The 16,060-nt window shown below is 32.9% G+C and overlaps 1 long non-coding RNA gene across 1 annotated transcript; it reads right to left on the reverse strand.

Annotated features, from left to right (window-relative positions):
* Nucleotides 1–1,854: 1,854 nt before the first annotated feature.
* LOC127158357 (uncharacterized) lies at nt 1,855–2,378 on the reverse strand. Its single transcript, XR_007826144.1, has 4 exons — nt 2,344–2,378; nt 2,178–2,253; nt 1,955–2,064; nt 1,855–1,873 (listed from the first exon to the last, which is right to left on the reverse strand). It is a non-coding gene; the product is annotated as an uncharacterized LOC127158357 (long non-coding RNA).
* Between the last annotated feature and the right edge of the window lie 13,682 nt (nt 2,379–16,060).

Here is a 16,060-nt window from a genome sequence, read left to right on the forward strand (position 1 = left end):
GATTCTGCGTAGCTCATCAGTCATTTACGACTCTGTGTATTAATTGCCGCTCCAGCTGAATGCACGTGATGGTGATTTACTACTAATCAAAGAACCAGCTTTATTGACTAATGCACCTGACAATCGCATGTGATTTATCGTGCAGCCCTAGGGGAGAGCTTTTACAATGGTCAAATTCAGGCCAACTACATTTTTTTTTTTAAACATGTTTAAAAATGACCAGGAGCTCGGGAGGTGCAATACAATATAAGTGCAATATAAAGAAACAAAAAAAATAAATGAATAAATAAAGTTTAAGTGCATGTACTATACTTAAAGGAGAATAGTCATCCTGAGGTATATGTTTGTATACATATTTGTAAGGAGTGTCATAAGAAATTATGTTTTTTTTTATTATGACCCAGTCTTTGCAAAGTGAACAAGCAAAGAAGATCAAATACCCATAACAAAAAAGGTAAAACAGTGATATAGGACGATTTTGAAGTTGAGGGAGAACACAGGATTGGAGTTTTTCAACATACACTGTCATGTACCGAAAAAAGAGTTTAGGCAGAGCAAGACAAGATGAGCATTTGACATTAAAAAGTATATAAATTGTATTATTTTTATAAAAATAACTGATCGTTTCACTAGATAAGACCTTTCTTCCTCTGCCGAGATTGTTTACAACCACATTTGGGATCGTTAACAAACTCGGGGCACCACAGAAGTCTACTATATGAAGAAAAATGCTGAATTGAACATAACTTAACATAATTTCTTTATGACTGAAGTAAGAAAGACATGAACATCTTGGATCACACGGGGGTGAGTACTAGGGATGCACCGATACCACTTTTTTTCAGTACTCAACTGATACCGATGGTTTTATTTTTGGTACTAAAAGAATATGTAAAATGTTAGTAGGTTAACTTCATTTATCAAATAGATACAGTCAAACCAAAATTTATTCAGACATCTTTTCTCACATTATCAGACAACATTTCTCTGCAAAATGGAACTTATCATTGTTGATCTGAAGTGATCAATTTTACTGTATGAAATCTTTTTGGGGTATAATATGTCACACTTTTACTTTATTTTGCTGATTTACATAAATGAACTATAGTGTCCTGCACATTCATTAAAAAAAATAAATAAATTAAAATTATACTAGTGTCTGAATAATTTTTGATTTGACTGTATATCTTTCAGTTATATCTACACTTAGTTTTTGCTTAACACTTACACCTAAGTTTTCGTTACTTTCACTGTTCATTTTTTGCTCTATGGTACATCATCTTTAATTTATTAGCATTAGAGCTGCTCCACTGCAGCAGCTACTGTAATCATGCGTTTTGTTGTAATAATGCAGGGAACTACTTGTTATAAATCTCCTAACAGTGATATTTTCACCAATAAAGTTGTGTATGCTTTATAGTGAATGTCCCTATAAATTTTATATTTCCAAATGAGTTTTAATCCAAATTATGCGTGTGCTAAGTGAGCAACATCAATAAAGATCATGCAACAGAACTGCGCTATCTTCAGATAACTTGCGCATTGTTTTACTTACTTGTTTTTGACATATCTGACAGAGTAATGTCTGTGAGAAAACGATATTAACTCGTCAAGCTCGTACAGTACCACATACGGTATCAGTGCACCCCTAATTTTTGATCTGGAAGTATTCTTCTCCTTTAAGTGATATCTATCTAGCTATGAGTAAATTGTGAAATCCAGCCCTGTGGATTACCTGCCTCTCCTCCTGAGCATTTTGTCGTGTGGGTTCAGGAAGGCTTCTTGTATGTCTGGATATCGATGCACAACTCTTTCAACCAAATGCAGTTCCAGCGTGTCTTCACATCTAGGGCAACAGAATGGTCAGGCAGGCCTGAAATATAAACATATAAGCCACTAAAATCAATTTAAATCTATAGTTGCGTCACTGAAACAATGAGGTTTAGTTTGTCACCCAGGATTCACTGATTCCTATGAAACACAGTTTTCATGATGGATGATCTCTTGATCCTGGATCCTTGCAGCCATTCATTTAGAGATGGTTTGGATGATATGCAGTTATGTCTAAAGAGGAAAGAATTAACATTACAAAAACACCAATAGCAGCACTGTTGGTCCTGTAGCTTATATCAGTTTTTCAGTACTGAACAAGTCAGGAGCCAAATCAGTAACGTTACCTGTTCTCGATAATCATCCCTACTCATAATCATAATAGTTGTCGGCTTGGTGCTGCCCAGACTATCTCTCCACCTGCTGACAAAAAGTATGTTAGTTTTACAACAATAAATAAAATATTTAGTCTAGGTAGTAACAAATGAGCATCTTTTCTTATAAGTAACTCACTGAATCATTGCCTGGTTCACTGGCAGTCAGGACCTAAAGAAAATTAACCACTTATTTATTAAAAGATTTGTTAAAACGAAGCAGATCTTATTTGTGAATGAAAGGTAACGTTAACTAGCATAAAAAGCAAGCATGTAAAAAACACCTTTAACACCAATAGTGAGCAAATGACACAATTTACAGGTCTGTTGCTCGAGGGGAAAATGCGGAAATTATTATTTCCACATACACTGACGGTGATTTCGCTGTCATCGGTCTAATTAAACGTTTAAACAGTAGTTTATATTCAAGCTTACAATATGGCTAGCATGAGCAACATAAAGCCAGAGTGTAACGGTGCGTTCACACCAGACGCGATTTACGCGAATAAATCACGCTATTCGCGCGTAGTTGGACGCTTGAACATTTTGAGTTTACTCGCTTCAATCACGCGTGAAATTCGCTTCATTTTGCGTGAAATTCACTTGACAACAGACGCAAATTTGCGTCATGGGAGGGGCTTCTGCCAGGCGGCTCCAGTCTCGTTGCGAAATGGCTGACATGGATTTTGTTAAGAGGGTAGCTGTGGTGTATGTGCTATGGAAGGCTGAAAAACGGCGTAGACTCGTTCGGCGCCGTGTCTGGGTCCATCAGATCAGTCCATCAATATGTATATTGCTCAAACTGGGATAAAGAGCGTTTTTTACAGCTTACCAGATTGTCCGACCTCCACGAAGGAGATGAGACGATGATCGCTACAGGCTCGTTTGAGATGCGCCTCGTCTCGTCTGAAATGTAACTGCGGTCAAGCCAGCCGCGCCTTAAAATACACGGTCAAGCCAGCCGCACTTTTTTTTGCTTGCGCGTGTAATCGTGCACTTACGGTACGGGTACTGAGAGCAGGCAAAATGCATGTAAAGAAGCTGTCAAACCGGCGTTTCCTATATACTTTTTATTCGTATGTTTATAAATACTTTACATTAGCCCATAAACGTTTATATTGTATTTTAATTATTCTAAATAATTTGTTAATGTAAAAAAATAATACTATTAATGTGTTTTATTCCGTTTTTTTTTATTTTGATGTGTGTGTGTGTGTGTGTGTGTAGGCTCTCTCTCTCACACTGACTATAAATAGAAGAAGAAAAAGCCGTCACACCGGCGTTTCCTTTTAGTTTATGTAATTTTGTGCATAAACGTTTGTATTTGTACATTATTAAAAATAATTTATTAATGTTAATAAATGTTAATATAAATGTGTTTTATTTAATCTTTTATTTTAATGTTTGTATGTATGTGTGTGTGTGTATATATATATATATATATATATATATATATATATATATATATATATATATATATGTGTGTGTGTGTGTGTTTGTAAATACTTTAAATTTCTACATAAACGTTTGTATTGTACATTAATAATTCTAAATAATTTATTAATGTTGAGAAATGTTAACATTAATGTTTTTTATTTATTTTTTGTTTTGTTTTTCCAGTGTTTATATATATATATATATATATATATATATATATATATATATATATATATATATATATATATATATATATATCCCAATTTTTAAACACTTTTCTTTACAGATTTGCTCATTCTTTAAATTCACATTTGTTCAAAGTGATCCTGGCTATCAATGTATTAATTTCAAGTCATTTTACTGTACAGTTTCAGTGAAAATTAAAGGCAAAATCATCCCAAACATACTTGCACTTGTATAATTTCCTTATATAGGTTAGCTCATACACAACAACATATGTGTCCTAGCACTTGGATTATTTCCATATATTTAAATACTCATAAAAAAATTTCCTCTGTAGGTTATCTTATTCTTTCAATTGATGTTTTTTCAGAATGACCCTGACTATCGCTGTAGTTATTTTCAAGACATTTTACTGTATAGTTTTGGAGAAACACAATAACAAAATAAGATAAGATAAATCTTTATTAATCCCGAAGGAAATTATTTATCCAGTGGCTGCATAATTAAAATACAATACAATACGACAAAAAGAAAAGTAGAAGAAAGTCACCCTAAACAACAAAATAGTTCCTAGCACTTGTATTATTTTCATATATTTAAACACTCATAAAAAATATTCCTCTATAGGTTAGCTCATTCTTTCAATTGATCTGTATTCAGAGTGACCCTGACTATCACTGTAATTATTTTCAAGACATTTTACTGTATAGTTTTGGAGAAAATTAGAAATAAAATCACCCTAAACTGCAAAATGGCTCCTAGCACTTGGATTATTTCCATATATTTAAATACTCATTAAAAATATTCCTCTATAGGTTAGCTCATTCTTTCACTCCATCTGTATTCAGAGTGACCCTGACTATCACTGTAGTTATTTTCAAGACATTTTACTGTATAGTTTTGGAGAAAATTAGAAACAAAATCACCTAAAACTACAAAATGAGTCCTATAGCACTTGCACTGTATCCCATTTTCCAACACTCATAAAAAATATTCCTCTATAGGTTAGCTCATTCTTTCACTCCATCTGTATTCAGAGTGACCCTGACTATCACTGTAGTTATTTTCAAGACATTTTACTGTATAGTTTTGGAGAAAATTAGAAATAAAATCACCCTAAACTACAAAATGAGTCCTATAGCACTTGCACTGTATCCCATTTTCCAACACTCATAAAAAATATTCCTCTATAGGTTAGCTCATTCTTTCACTCCATCTGTATTCAGAGTGACCCTGACTATCACTGTAGTTATTTTCAAGACATTTTACTGTATAGTTTTGGAGAAAATTAGAAATAAAATCACCCTAAACTACAAAATGAGTCCTATAGCACTTGCACTGTATCCCATTTTCCAACACTCATAAAAAATATTCCTCTATAGGTTAGCTCATTCTTTCACTCCATCTGTATTCAGAGTGACCCTGACTATCACTGTAGTTATTTTTAAGACATTTTACTGTATAGTTTTGGAGAAAAACAATAACAAAATCACCCTAAACAAAAATGGGATACAGTGCAAATAACAGGATGCATTTTGTGGTTTAGGGTGATTTTGTTATTGTTTTTCTCCAAAACTACAGTGATAGTCAGGGTCACTCTGAATACAGATCAATTGAAAGAATGAGCTAACCTATAGAGGAATATTTTTTATGAGTGTTGGAAAATGGGATACAGTGCAAGTGCTATAGGACTCATTTTGTTGTTTAGGGTGATTTTGTTATTGTTTTTCTCCAAAAAATATACAGTAAAATGTCTTGAAAATAACTACAGTGATAGTCAGGGTCACTCTGAATACAGATCAATTGAAAGAATGAGCTAACCTATAGAGGAATATTTTTTATGAGTGTTGGAAAATGGGATACAGTGCAAGTGCTATAGGACTCATTTTGTAGTTTAGGGTGATTTTATTTCTAATTTTCTCCAAAACTATACAGTAAAATGTCTTGAAAATAATTACAGTGATAGTCAGGGTCACTCTGAATACAGATGGAGTGAAAGAATGAGCTAACCTATAGAGGAATATTTTTTATGAGTGTTGGAAAATGGGATACAGTGCAAGTGCTATAGGACTCATTTTGTAGTTTAGGGTGATTTTATTTCTAATTTTCTCCAAAACTATACAGTAAAATGTCTTAAAAATAATTACAGTGATAGTCAGGGTCACTCTGAATACAGATCAATTGAAAGAATGAGCTAACCTATAGAGGAATATTTTTTATGAGTGTTGGAAAATGGGATACAGTGCAAGTGCTATAGGACTCATTTTGTAGTTTAGGGTGATTTTATTTCTAATTTTCTCCAAAACTATACAGTAAAATGTCTTGAAAATAACTACAGTGATAGTCAGGGTCACTCTGAATACAGATGGAGTGAAAGAATGAGCTAACCTATAGAGGAATATTTTTTATGAGTGTTGGAAAATGGGATACAGTGCAAGTGCTATAGGACTCATTTTGTAGTTTAGGGTGATTTTGTTTCTAATTTTCTCCAAAACTATACAGTAAAATGTCTTGAAAATAACTACAGTGATAGTCAGGGTCACTCTGAATACAGATGGAGTGAAAGAATGAGCTAACCTATAGAGGAATATTTTTTATGAGTGTTGGAAAATGGGACAGTGCAAGTGCTATAGGACTCATTTTGTAGTTTAGGGTAATTTTATTTCTAATTTTCTCCAAAACTATACAGTAAAATGTCTTAAAAATAATTACAGTGATAGTCAGGGTCACTCTGAATACAGATACAGATGGAGTGAAAGAATGAGCTAACCTATAGAGGAATATTTTTTATGAGTGTTGGAAAATGGGATACAAGTGCTATAGGACTCATTTTGTTGTTTAGGGTGATTTTGTTTCTAATTTTCTCCAAAACTATACAGTAAAATGTCTTGAAAATAACTACAGTGATAGTCAGGGTCACTCTGAATACAGATGGAGTGAAAGAATGAGCTAACCTATAGAGGAATATTTTTTATGAGTGTTGGAAAATGGGATACAGTGCAAGTGCTATAGGACTCATTTTGTAGTTTAGGGTGATTTTATTTCTAATTTTCTCCAAAACTATACAGTAAAATGTCTTGAAAATAACTACAGTGATAGTCAGGGTCACTCTGAATACAGATGGAGTGAAAGAATGAGCTAACCTATAGATGAATATTTTTTATGAGTATTTAAATATATGGAAATAATCCAAGTGCTAGGACACATATGTTGTTGTGTATGAGCTAACCTATATAAGGAAATTATACAAGTGCAAGTATGTTTGGGATGATTTTGCCTTTAATTTTCACTGAAACTGTACAGTAAAATGACTTGAAATTAATACACTGATAGCCAGGATCAAAGTAAAAGTATTTACAAACATTATATATATATATATATATATATATATATATATATATATATATATATACACACACACACACACACACATACAAACATTAAAATAAAAGATTAAATAAAAAACATTTATATTAACATTTATTAACATTAATAAATTATTTTGAATAATGTACAAATACAAACGTTTATGCACAAAATTACATAAACTAAAAGGAAACGCCGGTGTGACGGCTTTTTCTTCTTCTATTTATAGTCAGTGTGAGAGAGAGAGCCTACACACACACACACACACACACATCAAAATAAAAAAAAACGGAATAAAACACATTAATAGTATTATTTTTTTACATTAACAAATTATTTAGAATAATTAAAATACAATATAAACGTTTATGGACTAATGTAAAGTATTTATAAACATACGAATAAAAAGTATATAGGAAACGCCGGTTTGACAGCTTCTTTACATGCATTTTGCCTGCTCTCAGTACCCGTACCGTAAGTGCACGATTACACGCGCAAGCAAAAAAAAAAGTGCGGCTGGCTTGACCGTGTATTTTTGAAGCGCGGCTGGCTTGACCGCAGTGAAATGTAGGTGACAGTAGGGGCTGCAGTGAAATAAGTGCAGTCAAGACGGACAGTTCTGACCTGGAGAAGTAGAACAGACACCTACGAGATCAAAGACGGATATCGCGTTATCACACTCACGTGCTGCTGATAAACATGATATAATTTCAGCTCTGTTGTTTTTATATGAAAATAAATATGATGAATAAGACACTCAAAGTACTCGCTATTTAATTCCATACGAAAGGTGTATTTATTATCCATTTTTACTTTAATACAAATGTGTGTTTTAGATTTTTATAGGAATATGACAACAATCACATATCTCACACAGAGATCACACTGGCATAGTGTTTGGGAATATTCATGCATAATTTAAACACATAATCACATGATATTAGATTAAAAAATAACACATTTTAGAAGAGAGCCCAACATCACTGTTGTCTGAACCAATGAGCTTTAATCTGTGTCGTCATCCAGGTGTTTCCCATCATGCTTTTGGTCAGTGCAGTCGGTGGAGAGATACTGTGCCCGACTGCTCAATCAGACACAAAAACGTTTTTATAACGTTTTTAAAACGTTGGAAGGAGACGTTGTAAAAACGTTTTTGCAACGTTGTGAAAAAACGTATTTATAACGTACTTACCACGTCCAAACTGGTACTTCACATGCTGCCATCAAAATGTTTTCTTTACAGTGTTAAATCTGACTATTGATCCTATTAAAAGCACTTATTTACATTTCACCTTACCTTGTAGCATTGCTGACTTCGTCGGTTTTATAAGCCTAGGTTAACATATGTAGGCCTAATAATTTATACTACACAAAAATGATCACTCGTCGTATTTATTCACAAAGTATAAAAAGTAATGTCATATGGGTAGTTCACAAAAATAAATAAATAAGCCAATAAACAAGACAAATGCATGAATATATACCAATAAAGCATAATGGTTTCAAATAAAGTACAACATATGAAAATTATGCAATGACTGGCAAATTTGAATATGAGTACAAAGTCCAAGAAATTTCAATGCATATTTTAACAGAAAAAAGCAAATTTCATTTGTAAAATGTATTCAATTTCAGCTAGTTACAAATTATTTTATTGCAGTTATAATAATAATCACACTGCAATCTTATTACTCGTTTGCACTAAAACTAATGATTATATTGTTAGAGATTTATTATTACAAATTACAGGTATATGGCATCCAATTTAGAACTTGTTCAAATAATATATAATACATACAGTTTATAATGGCTATTGTTGTTCAATTAATAATATTTTATAATACTGGAATACCTGAGATTTTGAAAAATGTATTTAGGTAGCGATTATTTACTGCTTTAATTGTTACATTATTATGCCACTAGGTGGCAGCAAGAGACCGTCTTAATGACTTAGTTAGAAAACCATTCTTTTAGTGCTGATTCATTCAGTTGCTGAATTCTGAGACACACCAAATTATATGACTCTAGTGCTGAGGGTAGTTTAGAAACATTTAAAATATTTTATGGTAACCACAAATTAAAAATGGTTTTGCTACAAAAACATAGTTTTAACTATGGTTATACAAATGGTAATCAATATGGCAAAAAATGGTAGGACTAGAGGGTTGGGTTTAGTAGTAGGTCAGATTAGCTCACAGCAGTGCCTAGGCTCACAAAATTTGGTGAGTCACAGAATTCAGTACAACCACAAAAAAAAAAAAAAAAAAAAAAAAAAGGTTGTAAAGAAGTGAATTGTCTAAACCAGGGGTTTTCAGCTCTGACTTGTGAGATTCAGTGTGAATTGGTTTATAGGTGCTTTGGGGAAAAAAACAGTAAAAATATATATTTTTTAATGCTTAAGAGCAATTAACATTCATATCTGAAATACGGCACATTCCCTATTCTTGCAATATTCCTGTTCATGTTCCTGAATAATGTCTGCATGCACTAAATTCTGAGGAGAACAAATAATATGCTAGTAGACAGCAATCCATATGAGAAGTCTGGTGTGGAAGGTGGATCTGAAACTGACTTCTGTCCAGGTTGACGCAGCATCTCTTGTTTGTCTGTCTTCACAAACTGCCCTGAAATACAATTTTAACATCAACAATGATTGTTATAAATATAAAATGAGTCTCTTACATTCACAGTGCTCAGTACTTTTTTTTTTTTTTTTTTTTTTTTTTTGTCATTATTATTATCTGTGTCTTGTTTTCTCATTACGTTGGGCCCCTCTGTAGGTTGCTGTATACCATATGTCCTCAATGAGTTAAACGAGACGGCCTTGTAGGACATACAAGATAAAAAAGTATATTTAATTGTACGTAATAAACGTAATAAATGGTAATGTATGTTTGAGGTTTTACTGTCTAGTCAGATGGTTCATAGCACATTGGAGATGCTCTTCAACAGGAGGTCTGCTCCAACTCTACTGCAGTACTGCCATCAGCATGAAGAATCTAATGTTAGAAACATAAACAATTTGTCACAGAGCCAACAATATGTAATATACAAGGTCAGCATTATTAGAAATAAACAAACTGGAATATGTGAAATAGGTGAAATGCAGAAATGAGAACAATATGAAGAATATTTCAGTCTAGTAATCCTCATACAGTATCACATCACAGTTTGTTTGGAAGTCAAATAACTTCCCAGTGAACAATTTGATCTCACACTGATCTCACCATGTGGTCACAATGTGACGTAACAGTGAGCTAAAAGTGTAACCTCACAGCGTCCTCAATGTGTGCTCACACTATGATCACAATGTGAAGTCAAAGTGCACTCACTGCACGGAGACTAGGTACCCAGCATGCATTGCTGCAGGAAGCTTTTGATTGTCACCATTGTTGAGATTCATACACTGATTCTTGATGTTTCTCTGTTTTTACATGATACAGCAGTTTAAAATGTTTGACTTATGCTTTCAAATTTCTTCATAAATTATTATACTGTATAAACAAAAAGCTATTATAATTGACTGCATATTGAATCTAGGTGATGATTGTGTTGTTATCATTAATAATCCCTTCTTGGTATTCCTTGCCGTAACAAATGTGGTTTACAAACACAGTTACACATCAGTTGTACACAGCAAAAAGTGTGGACACATATAAACACTGAAGCAGTGTTGAAGTTAACGAGATAATTAGGTGATTAACAAAGTGATGATTTATCATTATTGAAGACACCTGATGTTAATAAGCAGAATCACCAAAGGAGAAAAACAACATTTTTAAGCAACCATTATAGTGGTCAGTGTTTGCATTAGTTGGGCTCTTGACCCTTAAATCATCAATATTAGGTCTTGTTTGGCTGCAATTACTGAATTATAACAACCAGACAAGCAAAGAGCAAAAGTCAATAAGATGGTATTGACTGTGCTTGACTTAATCATCATATAGTGACTTGAGTATTTGACATAGAATTTCCTTACAGATTACAAAAATAAAACTGTGAACAAAAGATCAATCAGTTTTGCCATAATCAGACAGATGATGAAAAAAAGTTTGTCTTAATTTAGACACACAGACATGAAGAATCAGTGTGAGAATCACAACAATGGTGACCATCAAAAAGCGTGTTGTAGCCAATCAGAACTCATCCATGACTCCCATCATGCATTGCGGCATGAATAAATTATGAGAGTTCAGAGTTGATCTGTTTATCTAAATATGCCGTTTGTCACCATTGTTGAGATTCATGGGCTGGTTCTTGATGTCTATGTGTGCCTAGGTCAAATACTTTTTTTTTTTTGAACAGGTTGTAAAAAAAAACTTTCCAAGATGTATAGGAAGTGCTGGATCTTCTGTAGATTGTCAAGGCTATTACAATAAGCAAAAAAAAAAAAAAACCCTAACTTAGAGGTTATACTCTAGGTGATTTACGTCAAACAATTAATCACCTGGTGCCTTGAGCTTTTGGCTTGTCTGGCTGTTTTAACTCAAATACAGCAGCCAAGCAAAATCTAGTATTAAAGATTTAAGGGTCAAGAGCCCAACTAATGCAAACACTGACCACTATAATGGTTGCTTAAAAATTTTGGTTTTCTCCTTTGGTGATTCTGCTTGTTAACATCAGGTGTCTTCAATAATGATCAATCATCACTTTGTTAATCACCTAATTATCTCATTAACTTTAACACTGCTTCAGTGTTTATATGTGTCCACACTCAGAGTGTTAAATTAACACTGGGGATTTTGCTGTGTATGTTTGGAGAAGGTTCTTATAACATAAATTTGTTATCTGGGTGTGCACTCATACTGTGAGCTCATCATGTGACACCATTGTGATAGTGTTGAGAAACAGGAAGTAGAATGTCCCCTGGTGACCGATATTTGCAGTGCCTCCTCTCAACCTGCACAACATTTTGAATTCACAATGAGCTCACATATTACTCACACTCTTGAGTATCACACAATGAGAATGATGTGATGTCACTGTGAACATCGCATGATCTCACGTGTTGACTGGGTTACTGACGCTCCTGAAATCACAGTACAATTTTATCAATATTTTTTTAGTGTGATCAAAACGTGTTTAAAATTATTTGAGCTAATTTTCACGCTCCATATAGTGACGTCACCGATTAACAGTACCCATACATTTAGGTTAAATAGTTTACTTCCGTTCATCCACTGACAAATTGTCAGCAATATTTACAAAACTATAAAAAAAAAAACTGTCATCTACACATAATATGTGACTAAAAGCGAAAACTTTATGAAATTAGAGCTAAACTCTATAGTTAGCCTACATCTTATGTGGCACTTTTGCCTCTGTAACACTTTAAGTGTTGCATAATGAAATTCTTTTTGCAGTACTTCAACCATTTTACTTTGTACAGATGATCTCATCAGCAAAATGAGGGTTTGACCAAGTGATGCTCTTGAAAGGAGAGAAAGAAGAGGATGTTGTCAATTGTTTTCAAAGAAAAAGTTTCTTAAAATGTCTTAAAACCTTAAAGGTATGTGTACAGTACCTTAAGGGCCATAGTTGCCACCCAACATCACACAGAACATAAGCTGAGCTGACTGTACATTAAACAGTTTCATCTGAATTGTTTGTGTTTTTTTGTTTTATTTTGACCAGGTCTGGGAACTGTCTGAAAATGGGATGTCAGGAGTGACAGATCTACACCACATCGGTGCTGGATATCAACCACAAACTGTTTACAGACACGACAGAAGAAGATCATGATGGAGAAATGGATGGAGAAGAGCAAGACACCAGTTTAGATGTGATGATAACGAATTATTATTTTCTCAAACAGTATCAAATGTCTTATATGTACCACATGATCTGTATCACAGTTGACTGAATGGATTGTGTGACTTTAAGCACATTTCATCACTCATTTGTGTGTCTTCAGCTGCACTGAACTGATTAATATATGATGTTAATGTATTTTTAATAATCCATTATTATTTTAATTATTTTAATAATCCATATTTTTCTTAAATGTCATTTGTCTTGATGCTCCTTTATCAACTTTATGCTGTATGCTTCAATAAAATTAATATGGTGAATATTGTGTATTGAAAATTCTTGGTAAATACATAATTTTACTAGGTCGGCTCATATGTGTATATATGTTTTATACTTGAAAAACTACATATAATTAATAACCTGATTGTTTTTACTTAAGACATAAACATTTTTGATCAGATTAATGATATTGGGGACAACAATACACCAAAAAGTTATTATTGTACATATTTAGTGACTAAAATGCCAATTTTTGGTGAAATAAAGGGAATTACAAGATGAATTATTTTGCATTACATTACCATGGGCTTTATTGCTACAAACACTTAAGGGATAACTGAGAACCAGGAATGATCAACGTGCATCTTGTACTGCATTAAAACCAAGAGCATGAACATTACTGATACCCGTCCTGTGAGGAGCAAGATAAGGGGGTGAGGACGACATATTTACACTGATTTTTGCTAATTATTATTATTATTATATTGTGATTTTTACTACTGCATGAATTTGTCCTTGTGTAATATATTGATTGTGTATAAATTGTTACTGCTTAACAGAGAGGAATAGATAATGACAAGTTGTTGCAGGTTCATCAATTATATTTATCTAAGAAATAATCTATTATTATTATTATTATTATTATTATTATTATTATTATTATTATTATTATTAAAGCATTTCTTTCAGTTTTTTCTGTTTGATCAGATGGCCTCACAGTGTCCTGTCAAAAGTTATATGAGACATGATGTAAGAACAGAAAAGGGTGAACTGTGAAAACTGTCAGATGTAAATGTAACTCAACACAGTTTGTTGTCCATGATGAGGTGAACACATGTATGTATGTTTTACTGCCCTTCTACCCCCAGGGGCCCAGTAGCACCCACTGGAAGAGCCAAAAAAAATTCATATTTTAAATAACTGTAAATTAGAGTCAGATTAACGTATCAAAGAGAAAATCGTCAGGATTACTACTTATGCTATGCTGATTAAATGATGTTGGGCACAGTTTTCAGAAATATATGTTGAGCTGTTATAAAGGCATTTTGAATATTGCTCACAGTAAAATAGCAACTTTCAGCCTGCCTCTCAAATATGTCATAGAGATCTGTACAATGAACATATTTAGATATCCAGTTTTCCATTAAAGATATTATTTATTTCATTTAATTAATAAAACGTTTTAAACTACATTACCCATACACACACACACACACACACACACACACACACACACATATATATATATATATGTGTGTGTGTGTGTGTGTGTGTGTGTGTGTACTTGGATGGGTTAAATGCAGAGCACAAATTCTGAGTATGGGTCACCATACAAACACACAAAACTACCACATTTTCTTTGTATTATAATAAACATGATCCAATCATGTGATCATTACTTTAATGTGTTCATTGTTTCTGCTGAATACATGGTGTTAACTGACTGCATGATTTGTAGCCTAATTTGAGATCATTTGTGTCATATGAACATTACTTTGACAGTTACATCTGTTAACAGAACTCTTATCTGTAATGTAGAAACATTCATTTTCTGTAAAGTTGTTTTGAAACACTGTGTATAATAAAAAGTGCTGTACAAATAAATGTGAATAAAACGTGATGCATCATTTTTTCTGCTCTCCGTGTCAGTAGAGAAACCATACATTCATTCTGCTTTCTGTGAGTGACTCTGGATCATTCCCATACAGCACAGAAAACTACAACAACAACATGATTTATCCTTTATTATACATGAATAAATCAGTTACTGTAAATATAACAAAAGTCAACATACATAAAATATACACAGTAAAATTCACAGAGTAAAATTAACTCTATTCAGAGAACATTTGGTCCCTCTCTAAATAGAGTTAAATTAACACTGAAGCAGAGTTAAAGTTAATGAGATAATTAAGTGATTAATTAAAAGGTGATTGAGCATTAGTGATGAACACCTGCTCTTAACAAACAGAATCACTGAAGAAAAGAGAAACACAAGAACTACAATTGACTTCAGACACAGATTAAATCAACTGAAATAAAAGACATTAAATCTCTCAAAATCTGATTAAACAACACAAACAGCATCACCAGCTTCACTCATTACTAATCAGACTGGCTTAATTGTAATAATAATAAAAAAAAAAAAAAAAAAAAAAAAAAAAAACATGATGCCACCATAATTGTGATCAAGGTTTGCTTTAGTTTGACTCTTGAGCCTTCTAATAACTTACAATAATTTTGCTTCTAAGCAATTGTAATTTTGTTTCACAGCAAACATTTGTGTGTTGGTGAATCAAATGTTGGTTTACTGATGGAATCAATCGCTGAAAAAAGGTCCTATTAAACAATCACCACCATAAAGCTTCAATTTTGAAAAAAAGAGGTGCATCTGCTCAGGATTTTAGACATGAACACTTATCACATGATCCTCAACAGTGGTGACAATAATTATTCATACTGCAGTGCATGATGGGAGATTTTACTGTGTTGTTACCCAGCATGCATTGCAGCATGAAGCATTTTGTTGATTGTCACCATTGTTGAGATTCATATGCTGGTACTTGATGTTTGTGTGTCTCTGAGTAATAGTGGTGTTTACTTATGCTTTACGTGAACCTAAAATAATTCTTTACTATTACATCGTAGTTTTTTTTTTTTTTTTTTTTTTTTTTTGACTGCTGAAGTTTCATAGGATTGATTATAGTTATCTAAATGCATAAATTGAGAAAAAGGTACCTTGGATGTAGTCAAATCATCTTACAATAAACATCTCAACATGTAAAGTAAAATGTGCTTAATGTAAGGCACTAACCACTCTGTTTTAACAATATCACATG

Source organism: Labeo rohita, unplaced genomic scaffold, assembly GCF_022985175.1.
Source record: "Labeo rohita strain BAU-BD-2019 unplaced genomic scaffold, IGBB_LRoh.1.0 scaffold_1478, whole genome shotgun sequence".
Classification (NCBI taxonomy): Eukaryota; Metazoa; Chordata; class Actinopteri; order Cypriniformes; family Cyprinidae; genus Labeo; species Labeo rohita.